Source organism: Triticum dicoccoides, chromosome 7B, assembly GCF_002162155.2.
Source record: "Triticum dicoccoides isolate Atlit2015 ecotype Zavitan chromosome 7B, WEW_v2.0, whole genome shotgun sequence".
NCBI classification, from domain to species: domain Eukaryota; kingdom Viridiplantae; phylum Streptophyta; class Magnoliopsida; order Poales; family Poaceae; genus Triticum; species Triticum dicoccoides.
Genome location: NC_041393.1, coordinates 528,989,692 through 529,004,482, shown reverse-complemented (window position 1 = coordinate 529,004,482; position 14,791 = coordinate 528,989,692).

Genomic DNA, 14,791 nt, shown 5'->3' with positions numbered 1-14,791 from the left:
CATATCATGTCACATATTTTGATTGCATGTGATGTTTATCTTTATGCATCTTCTTTTGCTTAGAACGACGGTAGCAATATAAGATGATCACTTCACTAAATTTCAACATAAAACTGTTCTCCCCGAGTGAGGGAGTCCTGGATTAGGGGGTATCCGGATAGCCTGACTATATACTTTGGCCGGACTGTTGGACCGTGAAGATACAAGACTCAAGACTTTGTGCCGTGTCCGGATGGGACTCTCCTTTGCGTGGGAGACAAGCTTGGCAATCCGGATATTATATTTCCTTCTTTGTAACTGACTCCATATAAACCCTAGCCCCCTCTGGTATCTATATAAACTGGAGGGTTTAGTCCTTAGAGACAGAATCATAATCATCATTGGCTAGCTCCTAGGGTTTAACCTCTACGATCTCGTGGTAGATCAACTCTTGTAACACTCATATCATCAATATCAATGAAGAAGGAAGTAGGGTTTTACCTCCATTGAGAGGGCCCGATCCTAGGTAAAACATCGTGTCCCTTGCCTCCTGTTACCATTAGCCTTAGACGCATAGATCGGGACCCCCTACCCGAGATCCGCCAGTTTTGACACCGACATTGGTGCTTTCATCGAGAGTTCCTCTGTATCGTCGCTGCAAGGCTCGATGTCATGTCTCGTTGTCAAGGACAACATCACCTCTGGGGGAGCGCTGGCTGTAGGCCAAACTCTCCAACTAGGCGGCTTCGTCATGCCCGCCCGAGCTGCTGTCGCGTCGATGATGACCTCTCGGGTCATCACGAATAGCCTCAACGTCAATTCGGAACTCTCCGAACAAATGGATCCAAGGGAGCTCTCCTCCCTTAATGAGCTCTTGGATCGCATCGCCGCTTTGGGAGTCGCCGCAGACTATGACCGGATCGGGTTTAAACCCGACCAAAGGGATATCAAATCCCCACCGGTCACCCACGAGATAGTGGTACTAGAGGAGCCACATACGGATTATCCCTCTATTTTGAGGACGAATTATGTCCGGATTACCGAGCTCTCTGAGACGGATACCCGCTCATGGGAGGACATGACCCAGACCCCGGACTTAGAATCGGGTATCGGACCGGAAAAATCGGGCAGCGCCCTGGATCCCGAGCTATCAAGCCCGGAATCTCCCCTGCCCCAGGGCGTTAGATCGGATCAGAATCCAGATTCAGCTACACCCACCCACCCGGACTTAATCCTTCTCTCCCATATCCGACAAGAGCCCCAAGAGACAGTACATCGCTACTGGGCCAGATTCCTCCTTGTGCTAAACAAGGTCAAGGACTGTCGTGAGGAAGACGCAATCTCACTTTTCTACAAAAACTGCACGAACAAAGGGATCATTAATTCTATAAGTCGCCGTGACATAGTACACTTTCCTGACTTAGTAACCATAGTACAGAAGTACTGTGCGATGGAAAGCGCCTGGAAAACCCAAACAGAATTTTGGGATAGTCCGGGTCTCACTAAAACCTTTGTCCGAGCTAAACAGGCAAACTCTCGTAAGTCAGCCGATCCAATCCCCAAGAAACCAAAGCCCACCCCAGGGCATGGAACCATATTGGAACAATGGCTTAATGGGCCATGTAAACTCCACAGTTCGCCGGACACTACACCAACACATAGCCTTAGAGCATGTTGGATACTCCGGCAGGTAGCAAAAAGTGGCGAGGATCTTCTTGTAAGCCATAAAGCAGAACAACATCCCGCCAAATAAAACAATACGGTACTGGCATTCTTCGATACATTCGCCTCAAATAACAGGCACAAGCAAGCCCATCGAAATCTCGCTGAAATTTGCCACGTGTCAAAAATAAACCCGTGGAACGCCACTGCTATAACTTTCAGTGCCAGTGATGAAACGCAATTCCAGACAGTCCGGGCACCTGCCGCATTGGTCCTTAGCCCAATCATGGACGGCTTTCGGCTCACTAAAGTACTCATGGACGGCGGAAGTGGACTAAACTTGATCTATGAAGAAACACTCAGCAAGATGGAAATGGACAAAAGTTGCATTAAGCGGAGCGGAACAACCTTCAGGGGAATCATCCCTAGTCGGGAGGCACGGTGTGCGGGAAAAATCACACTCGATGTAGTATTCGGCACCCCTGGAGAATTACAGGTCCAAAGAAATCACATTCCAAGTGGCTCCTTTCAGTAGCGGATACCACGCCCTTTTAGGGCGGGACGCATTCACAAGCTTTCAAGCTATACCCCATTACGGATACATGAAGCTTAAAATGCCCGGACCCAATGGAATCATCACTCTAGCCAGTGACCCGGACGTCGCACTCAGCGCCGAAAATAAAACTGCAGCACTTGCCTTGGAGGCATTATCTGAAGCCCTAGCGGTCGAAGAACTAACAACGCTGCGCACCAGAGTGGACAGGGACGATGTGATACTCGACAAACGACCAAAGTCCACATCATTTAAACCCGCAGACGAGATAGTTAAATTCCAGGTCCATCCAATGGACCCCACGAAGACAGCTTCCATCAGGACACAATTGATCTCCACAATGGACGCCGCACTACGCGAATTCCTACGCGAGAATTGCGACATTTTCTCCTGGCATCCTTCAGACATGCCGGGCATCCCACGCGAGCTGGCCGAACACAGCCTCAACATACTAAAAGGATACAAGCCAGTCAAACAGACTCTTAGGCGCTTCTCAGATCCTAGATGGCAAGCCATGGGAGAAGAGCTAGCCAAGCTACTTGAGGCCGGATTCATCAGAGATATCAAGCGTCCGGATTGGCTGGCAAATCTAGTAATGGTACCGAAGAAGGACAAATCCTGGCGCCTATGCATCGACTTCAAAGACCTTAACAAGGCTTGCCTCAAGGATCCCTTCCCCCTCCCTCGCATCGACCAAATCATCGACGCCACCGTAGGACACGACTCATTGTGTTTCCTCGATGCATACTCCGGATACCATCAAATAAAGATGGCAGAGTCTGACCAAGTGGCAACGGCCTTCATAATGCCATATGGTCCTTTCTGCTTCAACACTATGCCTTTCGGGCTTAAAAATGCCGGCGCAACCTATCAACGCATGATTCAAACATGCCTGGAAAAGCAAATCGGCAAAATAGTGGAGGCATATGTGGATGACGTGGTCATAAAAACAAGACACATTGAAACTCTAATAGACAACTTGAGGCTTACGTTCGACAACCTCCGAACATACGACATCAAGCTAAACCCAAAAAAATGTGTTTTCGGCGTACCCTCCAGGAAGTTGCTCGGCTTCATCGTTTCCAATAGAGGAATTGAAGCAAACCCGGCAAAAATCTGAGCTCTATTGCAGTTGGCTATCCCAACAGACCTCAAGCATATCCAGAAACTAGCTGGATGCGTGGCTGCCTTAAGCCGCTTTATCTCCCGATTAGGAGAAAAAGCACTACCTCTTTACCGCCTTCTTTGCCGCACCGAACACTTCGTGTGGACGGATGCAGCCGCGGCCGGACTAGATGAAATAAAGACCTTATTGGCCAGCAATCCAGTCCTAACAGCGCCAAATATTGGTGAACCTATGCTATTGTACATAGCCGCAACACATCAAGTTGTAAGCGCAGTGCTCGTTGTCGAACGAGAAGCAGACGGATACAAATTCCCGCTCCAAAAGCCGGTATATTACGTGTCCACGGTCCTCACCCCATGCAAATCCCGATACCCACACTATCAAAAGATAGCATACACAGTCTTCATGGCATCCCGGAAGCTACGATGATACTTCCAGGAGTGTTCGATTATGGTGGCCTCCGAAGCACCACTCAACGACATAATAAACATACACAATGCTATGGGACAGATTGCGAAATGGGCCATCGAGCTCCTCCCATTCGACATAACATACAAAGAACGGCAGTCCATTAAGTCGCAAGTATTGGCTGACTTGGTCGCCGAATGGATAGAAGTCGAACTCCCTAAAGAGTACGGTGCGTACTCTAATTGGATCACGCACTTCGATGGCTCTAAAATGCTGGCCGGATTGGGGGCAGGCGTAGTCCTGACTTCCCCCACTGGAGACACGGTCCAATACGTACTCCAAATATTATACACAGACTCCAACAACACAGCCGAATACGAGGCTCTATTGCATGATCTTCGGATGGCAGTCTCTATGGGCATTCAACGCCTGGAGGTGGACGGGGATTCAAACCTAGCAATATCACAAATAAACGGAGACTTTGATGCCAAGGATCCGATAATGGCGGCCTATCGTGATGTCGTCCTCAAAATGTCAGCTCGGTTCGAGGGGCTCGAATTCCACCATGTGGCTCATGAAAACAATCAAGTGGCGGATATCCTCGCCCGCATCTGCGCTAAACGCGACCCTGTCCCACCTAACATATTCCTAGAAAGGTTGTTCAAGCCATCCATGGTATGGGAAGGGGAGTCCCGCAACACTAGCACGGATCTGAATACACCCCCAGACTCTAAACCATCAGACGTAATCGGAGGCTCCACCACCAAAATAACACCTTCGGCCCACGAAATCATGGCCGTAATTGCCTCATGGACCCAGCCTTTCTTGGCCTACCTAAATAAGCAGGAGCTCCCCGAGGACCAAAATGAAGCACGTTGCATCGTGCGGTGCTCCAAAGCCTACAAAGTCCATGAGGGAGAACTCTATAAGAAAAGTGCGACCGGAGTGCTCCAAAGATGCACCTCCGAAGAGGAAGGGCAGCAGCTCTTGGCTGAAATACATGCTGGACTCGGCGGACACCACGCTGCGGCTCGGGCACTTGTCAGCAAGGCCTTCCGCACAGGCTTTTATTGGCCGACAGCCCGAGCAGACGCACAGGACCTTGTTCAACACTGCGTCGGTTGCCAGCTCTTCCCCAATCAGAGCCACATGCCCCCCACCGCTCTCCAAACAATCCCCATTACTTGGCCCTTTGCGGTCTGGGGGCTGGATATGGTCAGACCCCTTAAGGGGGGAAGCCATAAGAAAAATACTTATTGGTCATGGTGGACAAGTTCACCAAATGGATAGAAGCCAAACCAGTCAAAACGGCTGAATCCAGACTAGTGATAGACTTCATATCCGGGGTTGTACACCGATACGGAATCCCCCACAGCATCATCACTGACAATGGCTCAAACTTCACAGCCGATGAAGTGAAAAATTGGTGCTGCAACATGGGCATTAAGCTCGATTACGCCTCCGTCTACCAACCCCAAACAAATGGCTAGGTCGAACATGCAAACGGTCTCATCATGAGCGGCATCAAACCCAGACTGGTGCGGTCCTTGATAGAAACGGACACGCACTGGGTCGAGGAGCTCAACTCCGTACTCTGGGGGCTGTAGACCACGCCAAATCGCACCACCGGATACACACTATTTTTTATGGTGTACGGTGCAGAAGCAGTACTACCCTGCGACATAATCCATGATTCCCCTCGCGTGCGCATGTACAAGAGAAGGAAGCCGAGTTAGATCGGCAGGACAACTTAGATGGCCTGGAGGAGGAGCGCGACGTCGCAAAAGCCCGTTTCGCATTCTATCAGCAGCAGGCTCGACGTTACCAAAGCAGGGAAGTGCGGGCCAAAACTTATAATATTGGCGAACTTGTTCTACGCCTACCAGAGAAGAAGAAGGACAAGCTCAAACCTAAGTGGGAGGGTCCCTTCATTTTTGATAAAGTTCTCACCGGAGGAGTGTACCGCCTACGTAATGCATCGGATAACAGACTCGAGCCGAACCCATGGAACGCGGCCAGACTCCGGAGGTTCTACGCCTAGCGCTGAACTTAGTGTTCGTCTCCTTACCCCCTCCCTTTTTAATTATGTTCCTCCCCCTTTTCCTTTCTCGCCCTTTTTCCTTCTTCACACAAAGTACTCAATACAGTGCGGATGCCCGGACCACTCCGATCGCACTGTGTGTGTAAGCCATACCTCGGGGCTTCCTATACGGAAGCTAAATACAATTGCTTTCATGGCTTCTTGCCTATCATATATGCGTTCTTTTTTCATATGTGCCTTTTCTTCACCATTATATGCATCGATATGACTTAAGATGTGGCCATGGTGGGTTGCCTGGCTCTTGGGTTGATGCCCTATGTTCCCGTTATTTCGGCTAGGGCATAAGGGGAGCACCTCTGTGATTGTTACTGCCGGTTCAGCCAGATGTGTACCTCAGACTGGGTGAAGCTAAAAGGTAGCGTTCTTAAGGGAATATTCGGTTGGTGAACAAAAGATGTTTTTTCGTTTATCACAACACGAATCCCTAGAAGTTTTGTATCATGCGTCTCTGTTAGCAGTTTGGACATGTACATCGATGCATGCATACCCAGGGAAAGGAACCCCTAACGGAACTATTTTCCATGGAAGATGTTTCTTACTATCCATGTAATATAACATAACTAGTTGGGTACTTGTCTGTTCAAGCACTTATGACCCATACGCCTGGTTTCCACGCATACCCCGGTTCTGTATAACTGAGGGGGTATTCGGATACACCCCGGACTTTCGGATCCGGGGGCTGAAGCGAAAAGGTCCGCCATGACAAATGCTTTTAATCCGGCTAGGGACTACATATGTCCATTGAATTACATAGTCACTTGGATTGACTATATTCTTCTTCTATACCGTCCAACAGGCTATCTAGCTTACAATCCTGTTGGGAATACTTTGCGGCTAACACTACCTGGTCATACACCAGACTTACGGGAATTTCTTGCCCATTTGGCCCCGCCGGTTTGACTTCGGCCATATGGTTTGGGTCAAGCTTGGTGTAGCGCGTCTTCACCATGGCCCAGGCTTCTCTTGCACCTTGTCGGCAGGCTGACATCTTCCACAGTCGGAAGCACCTCCGTGCTCCTTGGAGCATATCCACGAGCTCTCCCATGCCTTTTGGCAGGGAGGTGGATGGCCACAAGGCTTGGGCAATACCCTGCATCACCTGCCGAGCTCGCTCGTGCAGCTGTGAGAGTTCCTGCAGTAAATCACCTGCGGACGCGGGCATCTCCTCTTCAGGGTGGCCCGTCAACATAACTACAGATATAAACCTCTGTTAATATGCTTCCTCACCGAGCTGTACTACAGTTCGTCTAGGCACTTACCATAAATGCCGCGACAAAGCCTTCTGTTCTCCTTCACAGAGTCCGCCAGCTGACATTGGCATCTTGAAGACCGTTCTTCTCCCGCCTAACTTGCATAAGAACACGCTCGCCAACTTTTAGCTGCCTTTGGAGATGTGACTCGCTCTCTCTCATGATCTCCGGTTTCTCCCCGGGATTGTCTGCAGAATTTTCTGTTAGACTTATCAAACAAGCTAGTACTAATTGGCACATTTCCATACACTTTCTCTATTTGAGACAAATGTTACCAGATGAGGCCTTCTGGGATTCCTCTAGTTTGGCAACTGTGGCCCTCAGCTTAGTCTGGCAATCCTCTAGCTCTTGAGACAATTGGGCATTCTTATCTACAAGGACCTGTGAATAAATTGATCCTTAAAACAGTTGTTCTAACTGTTTCAAGTCTTGGGGGCTACTACTATACATGCTTATCAAATTTTCTTACCCGTATATCTTTGGCATACTGGTCCGTCGCCCGGGCAAGCCCGCCCTGAGCGGCTCGGATGTATGTGTCTCCCGAATTGAAAGCATTAAATGCCTCTTCGGAAAAGACGTTATTGCGAAGTACGGCCCGTCGGCGCCGGTGATTTATGGCACTCTCTACTTCGGAATTTTTGGTGGAGAGCATATCTGTATCCTCTATCGGAGGACAATTCGGCATCGGCCCCGCGTCCACCTCCTCTCTCGAAACCGGTTCTGGAATCCGGCTAGTGGAGGCGTGATTGGCAGGATCTCTGGATATAGTCCGGCAACTCCTCTTTCTGTCAGGACACAAAGGACGCTGTTACATTTCAGACAAAATAATCACAGAGCAGGTTATTACCATACCTCTGTAACGGCGTTTCGTCCCTAACCGCCTTCCTCTTAAGCCTGCCCAATCTGGACTCCCTTTGCCGACGAGTCCCCAGGGGCTCGGTGCCGCGTTCCGATGGTCGTCTCTGCAAAAATGTGATATTTTAGGCATAAGGCATGGTGTCAGAAAGGGGTCCTCTTCGGAGGATAAGGTTTCAGCTTTGTTTACACGCGATGCGGGCAGTAGTCCGGGATAGTCGGCGACAATAGCCACCGAGGCGCCATCGCAGCTAGCCTGATAAAATGTCCCATTGACAAGCTCCGCAGTAATGTACGGATCTTCTTCGAGTCCGGGATCGAATGCCCTTTCGGGGTACTCTGGCTTCGGGGAGGGGCTGTTGAATCCTTCTATGGCCCTCCTCATTTCCTTCTTAGAAATATTGAGGTAAATAATCACGGCGAATGACGCCAGAAAGAATGGAGCGGGGGGAAAGAGTGGCGACTTACCCAACTTGGGGGGTTGTACATAGAAAACCCATCCCGCGGTTTAACACAAAGGAATTCTTCTTCTTCTCATTTATACAAATCGGACAATATCCTCGCCAGAGCAGTGGCGGAGTCCGGACCTTTACGACCACAGCGGGTGGCATCATCTTCCCTGTTGTAATGCCACATGGGCTTCCCCCGATATTGAAGCGACTGCACTCCCCGCATTATGCATATTGCCATAACCTCGACTATTGTCAGCCCTGATTTGGCCAGTATCTTTATCCTGTTCATCAAGAAGTGTACTTCTCTCGTATCCTCCTCCCGGGGGCCCTGAGGGTGCCAACTTTGGCGCGCCTTCGGCGGAGCATTACTGAACTCAAGGAGACCCGTCCGGACTGGATCCGGAAGGGGAACGTCGTCAACATAAAACCGTTCCGAGGGCTAGTTCTCATGTGTCTTCTTGGGAGTACCGGATAGGTATCCGGTCTCGGCAACGTGCCATACTTCGGCTCTGACCACTTGACATATGGATTCCCCCTAGTTGCGAGGGACGAGGCAGAACAATTTCTTCCATAAACCGAAGTGAGCCTCGCAGCCCAGAAATAGTTCACAAAGGGCAATGTATCCTGCTATGTGCAGCACGGAGGCAGGGGTGAAGTTGTGCAACTGAAGGCCGTAGAACTCCAGGAGCCCATGAAGGAATGGGTGGATTGGAAACCCGACGCCTCTTAGCAGATGCGGGATGAGGCATATTTGCTCCCCCAGGGATGGGTTAGGAAATCTCTCCGCTTGCGCCCCGCCATTATAGGTGGCTAGTCCGGCTCAGACGGGGACCATGAACGCCGATGGAAGAAACCCTTGGGTCTGCAGCTCTGTTAAACGGTTTTGAGGAACATGACATTCTACCCAATCACCTGGCCTAGAGGTACGGGAGCAAGAGGAGGAGCTGCGACAACCGGCCATGCTGGAATGATTTTTTCTGGGCGTGCTCTGTTGGATGCTCGCTCAAGGGAAGAAGGTGAAGCTTGGATCTGAGAATCCCCGTCCCTTCAAATAGACGGTTTGCATACAGTACCGGGGAGGGGGAGCATGTAAAAATGCCTTGGCTCCTCGTATTCGCTCGACACGTGGAGATGGTCATTATTGAAGCACAGAATCCGAGGGGTACAACATTGAAGGGAAGTACAACATTGATGGGAAGCCGGACACTAGTCGTTGCAACAGGTACTTTCGAGTATTCAGAGATGGAACCCGCCTTGCAATGCCGAAGACAAAACTACGCGCCGGACTCATTATCATTGAAGCCTGGTTCAGGGGCTACTCAGGGAGTCCTGGATTAGGGGGTATCCGGACAGCCGGACTATATACTTTGGCCGGACTGTTGGACCGTGAAGATACAAGACTCAAGACTTTGTCCCATGTCCGAATGGGACTCTCCTTTGCGTGGGAGAAAAGCTTGGCGATCCAGATATTACATTTCCTTCTTTGTAACCGACTCCATGTAAACCCTAGCCCCCTCCGGTATCTATATAAACCGGAGGGTTTAGTCCTTAGAGACAGAATCATAATCATCACAGGCTAGCTCCTAGAGTTTAGCCTCTATGATCTCGTGGTAGATCAACTCTTGTAACACTCATATCATCAATATCAATCAAGCAGGAAGTAGGGTTTTACCTCCATCGAGAGGGCCTGAACCTGGGTAAAACATCGTGTCCCTTGCATCCTGTTACCATTAGCCTTAGACGCACAGATCGGGACCCCCTACCCAAGATCCGCCGGTTTTGACACCGACACCGAGTATGCACCGTTGTTAAAGTTTGTCGTTTCGAAGCACCTCATGATGATCGGGTGCGATAAACTCTATGTTCACATACAACGGGTTTAAGCCAGTTTTTGCACAAGAAGAATACTTGGGTTAAAGTTGACAAGCCTAGCATGTATAGACATGGTCTCAGAACACTTGAGACCGAAAGGTCGAACATTAGTCATATAATAGATATGATCAACATGAAGATGTTCACCATTGATGACTACCCCATCTCACGTATGATCGGACATGGGTTAGTTGATTGGATCATGTATCACTTAGATGACTTGAGGGATGTTGATTTAAGTGGGAGATCATTAGTACTTTGATTATCTAAACTAAAATTTATCATAAACATAGTCAAAATGTCTTTGCAAATTATGTTGTAGTTCAATAGCTCGCGATGTAGCTTCCTCGTTTTTTGATACGTTCGTAGAGAAAACTAAGTTGAAAGATGATGGTAGCAATAATGCGGACTGGGTTTGTGGTCTGAGGATTATCCTCATTGCTACACAGAAGAATTATGTCCTTAATGCACCGCTAGGTGACATACCTGTTGCAGGAGCTAATGCAGATGTTATGAATGTTTGTTAAGCTCGATTTGATGACTACTTGATAGTTTTGTGTGCCATGCTTTACAACTTAGAATCGGGGCTCCAAAGCCGTTTTGAACGCCATGGAACATATGAGATGTTCCAAGAGCTGAAATTGGTATTTCAGGCTCAAGCCCGTGTTGAGAGGTATGAGACCTCTGACAGGTACTTTGCCTACAAGATGGAGGAGAATAGCTTAGCCAGTGAGCTTGCGCTCAGAATGTCTGGGTACTACAATCACTTGAATCAAGTGGGAGTTAATCTTCTAGATAAGATGGTGATTGGCTGAGTTCTCCAGTCACTATCACCAAGCTACTAGAGCTTTCGTGATGAACTATAATATGCAAGGGATGACAAAAACGGTTCCCGAGCTCTTCGCGATGCTGAAATTGGCGGAGGTAGAAATCAAGAAAAAGCATCAAGTGCTGATGGTTAACAAGACCACCCGTTTTTAAGAAAAGGGCAAGGGAAAGAAATGGAACTTCAAGAAGAATAGCAAGCAAGTTGCCGCTCCCGTAAAGAAGCCCGAAGTTGGACCCAAGCCTGAAACTGAGTACTTCTACTGCAAAGGAAATGGTCACTAGAAGCGGAACTGCCCCAAATACTTAGTGGATAAGAAGGATGGCAAAGTAAACAAAGGTATATTTGATATACATGTTGTTGATGTGTACCTTACTAGTGCTCATAGTATCCCATGTGTATTTGATACCGGTTCAGTTGCTAAGATTAGTAACTTAAAACAGGAGTTGCAGAATAAAGGAAGACTAGTTAAGGGCGAGGTGACGATGTGTGTTGGAAGTGTTTCCAAGATTGATATGATCACCATCACACACTCCCTATACCCTCGGGATTAGTGTTGAGCCTGAATAAATGTTATTTGGTGTTTTCGTTGAGCATGAACAAGATTTTTTTTGACTGGGAAAACAGTAGGAAAGGCTCCTATTGTGTCATCTTACGAGCACCAGTCACTGTACAATTTACATGTTACCTTTGGTGTGGGGGGGGAGGAATGAAATAATACAAAGAGAAGCTAAGTAAGGGAGGCAACAAAATCTAGCACTAGAGGCCTACGTGCCTCCTTAACTCTGTGCTGGAGCAGAGCAAAATCTGACATAAACCTAGAAAGCCAGGATTGCAATGTGGGATCCACAACTCGGAATTGCTTGTTGTTCCTTTCTTTCCACAAGCTCCACGCGGCGATGAGAATTTTTTCCAGCAGCATCTTTGTGGCAAGGCTCTCTTTTTTGTCTTGAATTGCTTGAAACCTGTTAGCAAACGGCTCCCAGTTGAGGTTAAGGCGGGCCCAACATTGACGGCTGAAGGAGCAGGTGAAGATCATGTGATCAACTGTTTCTTCGATATAAAGTCCACACAAAAGGCATGTATGGTCGTCTTCAATGTTGTAGTGCCTCCTCTTGAGCATGTTGCATGTATTGAGCCTGTCATTGAAGAGGACCCAACCGAAAACTTTTATTTTCATTGTGCACTTGGATTTCCAAAGCCACTGAAAGATCAGATGTATCTGGATGTCGCGAAAGTAGAAGTTATAATAGTTAGTTGACTTAAAGACCGACTTGCCCCAAACATAGTGCCACATATCAAAGGTAGTTGTTGATGGTTGAAATTGGGTATTTTTTATTTGGATGTCTTAAATCTCAGCATGTGCCTGCGGAGACAGGGAAGGTGAAAGGCCTCATGGAGTGGCATGACACGCAAGAAATCCTTGACTGAGGCATCCTCTTGAGTCGTGAAAGAGAAAGCTTGGGGATGTGAGAGCATTAGAGTTTCTTGGGACCATAAGTCTTTCTAGAAGAGTGTGGTGGACCTGCAGACCACATTGACCTCCGAGACCCCATGAAACATGGGGGTAAGCTTGAGGATATCACGCCACCAAAATGAGCCAACTGGATCCGTGGCATGCGGGATTTTGTCGTTGTACTAGGCATCCCAGGCGAGTTGCACCCAAGGCACATCCATTTTGTTATAGAACTTATGTAGGAACTTCATGAGCAGCGCCTCATTTTGGAGACGAAGGTTTAAAACTCCAAGGCCACCTTTGTTCTTGGGCTTGCAGACCATATCCCAAGCCGCCAGAGAATTACATTTCTCCCCTTGGTCAGTTTTCTTGATCTAGAGGCAACGACGTCTGATCTTGTCCAACATTTCGATCAACATTGGAGGGAGTTGTAGGGTGCACATAGCATAAATCAACAGAGAAGTGATTGTGCAATTCAACAGAGTGAGCTTTCTGGCATAGGACATGAGGGACAACGTGGACGTCATGTTGCGCTCGACTGAGCTGACTAGGGGCGTGAGCTCCTAAATTGTGGGCCGCGACGTGCCCATGGGCAGCCCCAGGTAAGTGAATGGCAATGAGCCAACCAAGCACTCGAAGATAACACCTAAACTGGCCGTGAGTTCATCGTCAACATTGATTGGAATGAGCGTAGATTTGCGGAAGTTTACTTTAAGACCAATGGAATCTGCCTAGTCAACAAGAATCTTTTTAATGACTGCGGCTTGGGTTGGGCATGCAAGCATGAGGAGTAATGTGTGGTCTGCGTATTGAATAATGGGGTAGTCCATGTCACCCTGGTCGGGGAAGGGCAAATGAATTAAGCTATTCCTATAAGCATCATTGATTGCAGATTGTAAGAGGTCAGTCGCGAGCACAAATATCAACGGGGATAAAGGATCTCCTTGTCGGACACGCGACGACAGTGAAACTATCAACCCAGAACCCCATTTAATAGGATGGAAGAACAGCCCAAGGAGAAGATGGAGCGTATCCAAAAGAGCCACTTGTCATTAAAGCCCATGTGTTTCATGATGTTAATCACTGGATCATGCTTGATTGTGTCGAACGCTTTGGCAAAGTCCAATTTAAGGAGGACAATTTTCTTCTTTGAGGCTTGGCACTAGTGAATATACTGTAAAGACCAGGCGAGGCAGTCCTGTATAGATCGGCCTTTAAGGAAACCATACTGGTTGCGATGAACAATCTTTAGAATAACTCGCTGCAACCTATTGGCGAGAAGCTCGGTGATCAGTTTCAGGCAACTGTAAAGCAAGGTAATTGGTCTATAATCATTGACTATGGTTGGGGATCTAGTCTTTCGTATTAGAGTAATGAGACTGTCATTAATGCTTTGTAAGTTAAGATCACCCTCATAAAAATGCTCACACAGCAAGTAAAAATCTTGCTTGATAATGGGCCAACAAGCCTTGAGGAAGAGGGCACTGAAACCATCAGGGCCCGGGGCACGATCTACAGGCATTTCAAGTATGAATTTGCCGATTTCATCCGTGGTGAAAGGTCTGGTGAGGTGATCCAGATTCACCATGGGGCGGATTAAGTTTGGCAGATCAAATTTTGTGGTGGGGGTCGAAGTGCCCAGGCGATTAGTGTAGGCTTGAAAGAGGAGGGATTCTTTCCAAGTATGATCATCCACCATGAGCCCATCGACTGTCTGAAGGTTGGCAATGTTGTTTTTACGATACCTCTGAATAGCAACTGCTTGAAAAAACTTAGTGTTATCATCCCCGAATTTGACCCAACGGATGGTACATCTTTTTTTTCGAATATTTTTTTTGTTAATCAAATAGTCTGAGGAGGTGTGTTTTCAAAATCCTACGAAAATTGGTCTCCGGGATCGTCAAAGGCCTCAAGTTTTCTAATTCATCCATGTGAGCAAGAGCCAAGTTGGGATTCTCAATTGTGATGGTTAGCCGAGAGATAGATTTGCTCCACACTTTGAGCACCTGCCTCAGGGCTTCGATTTTTTTTGCAGAGCATGGTGACCGCATTTGTGGCACGTACAGGCTTAGCCCAAGTGGCACTCACTAAGTCCATGAAGCCAGGATGGAGCAGCCAGTAAGATTCAAATCAAAAGAGCTTAGCCCGAGGAATTTTGGTCTCAATACTAACCATGCAGGGGTATGATCAGACACGGGTTTGCACAGAGGTTTAACGAGGGTGTTTGGGTACGTGAGAGTCCAATTAAGCG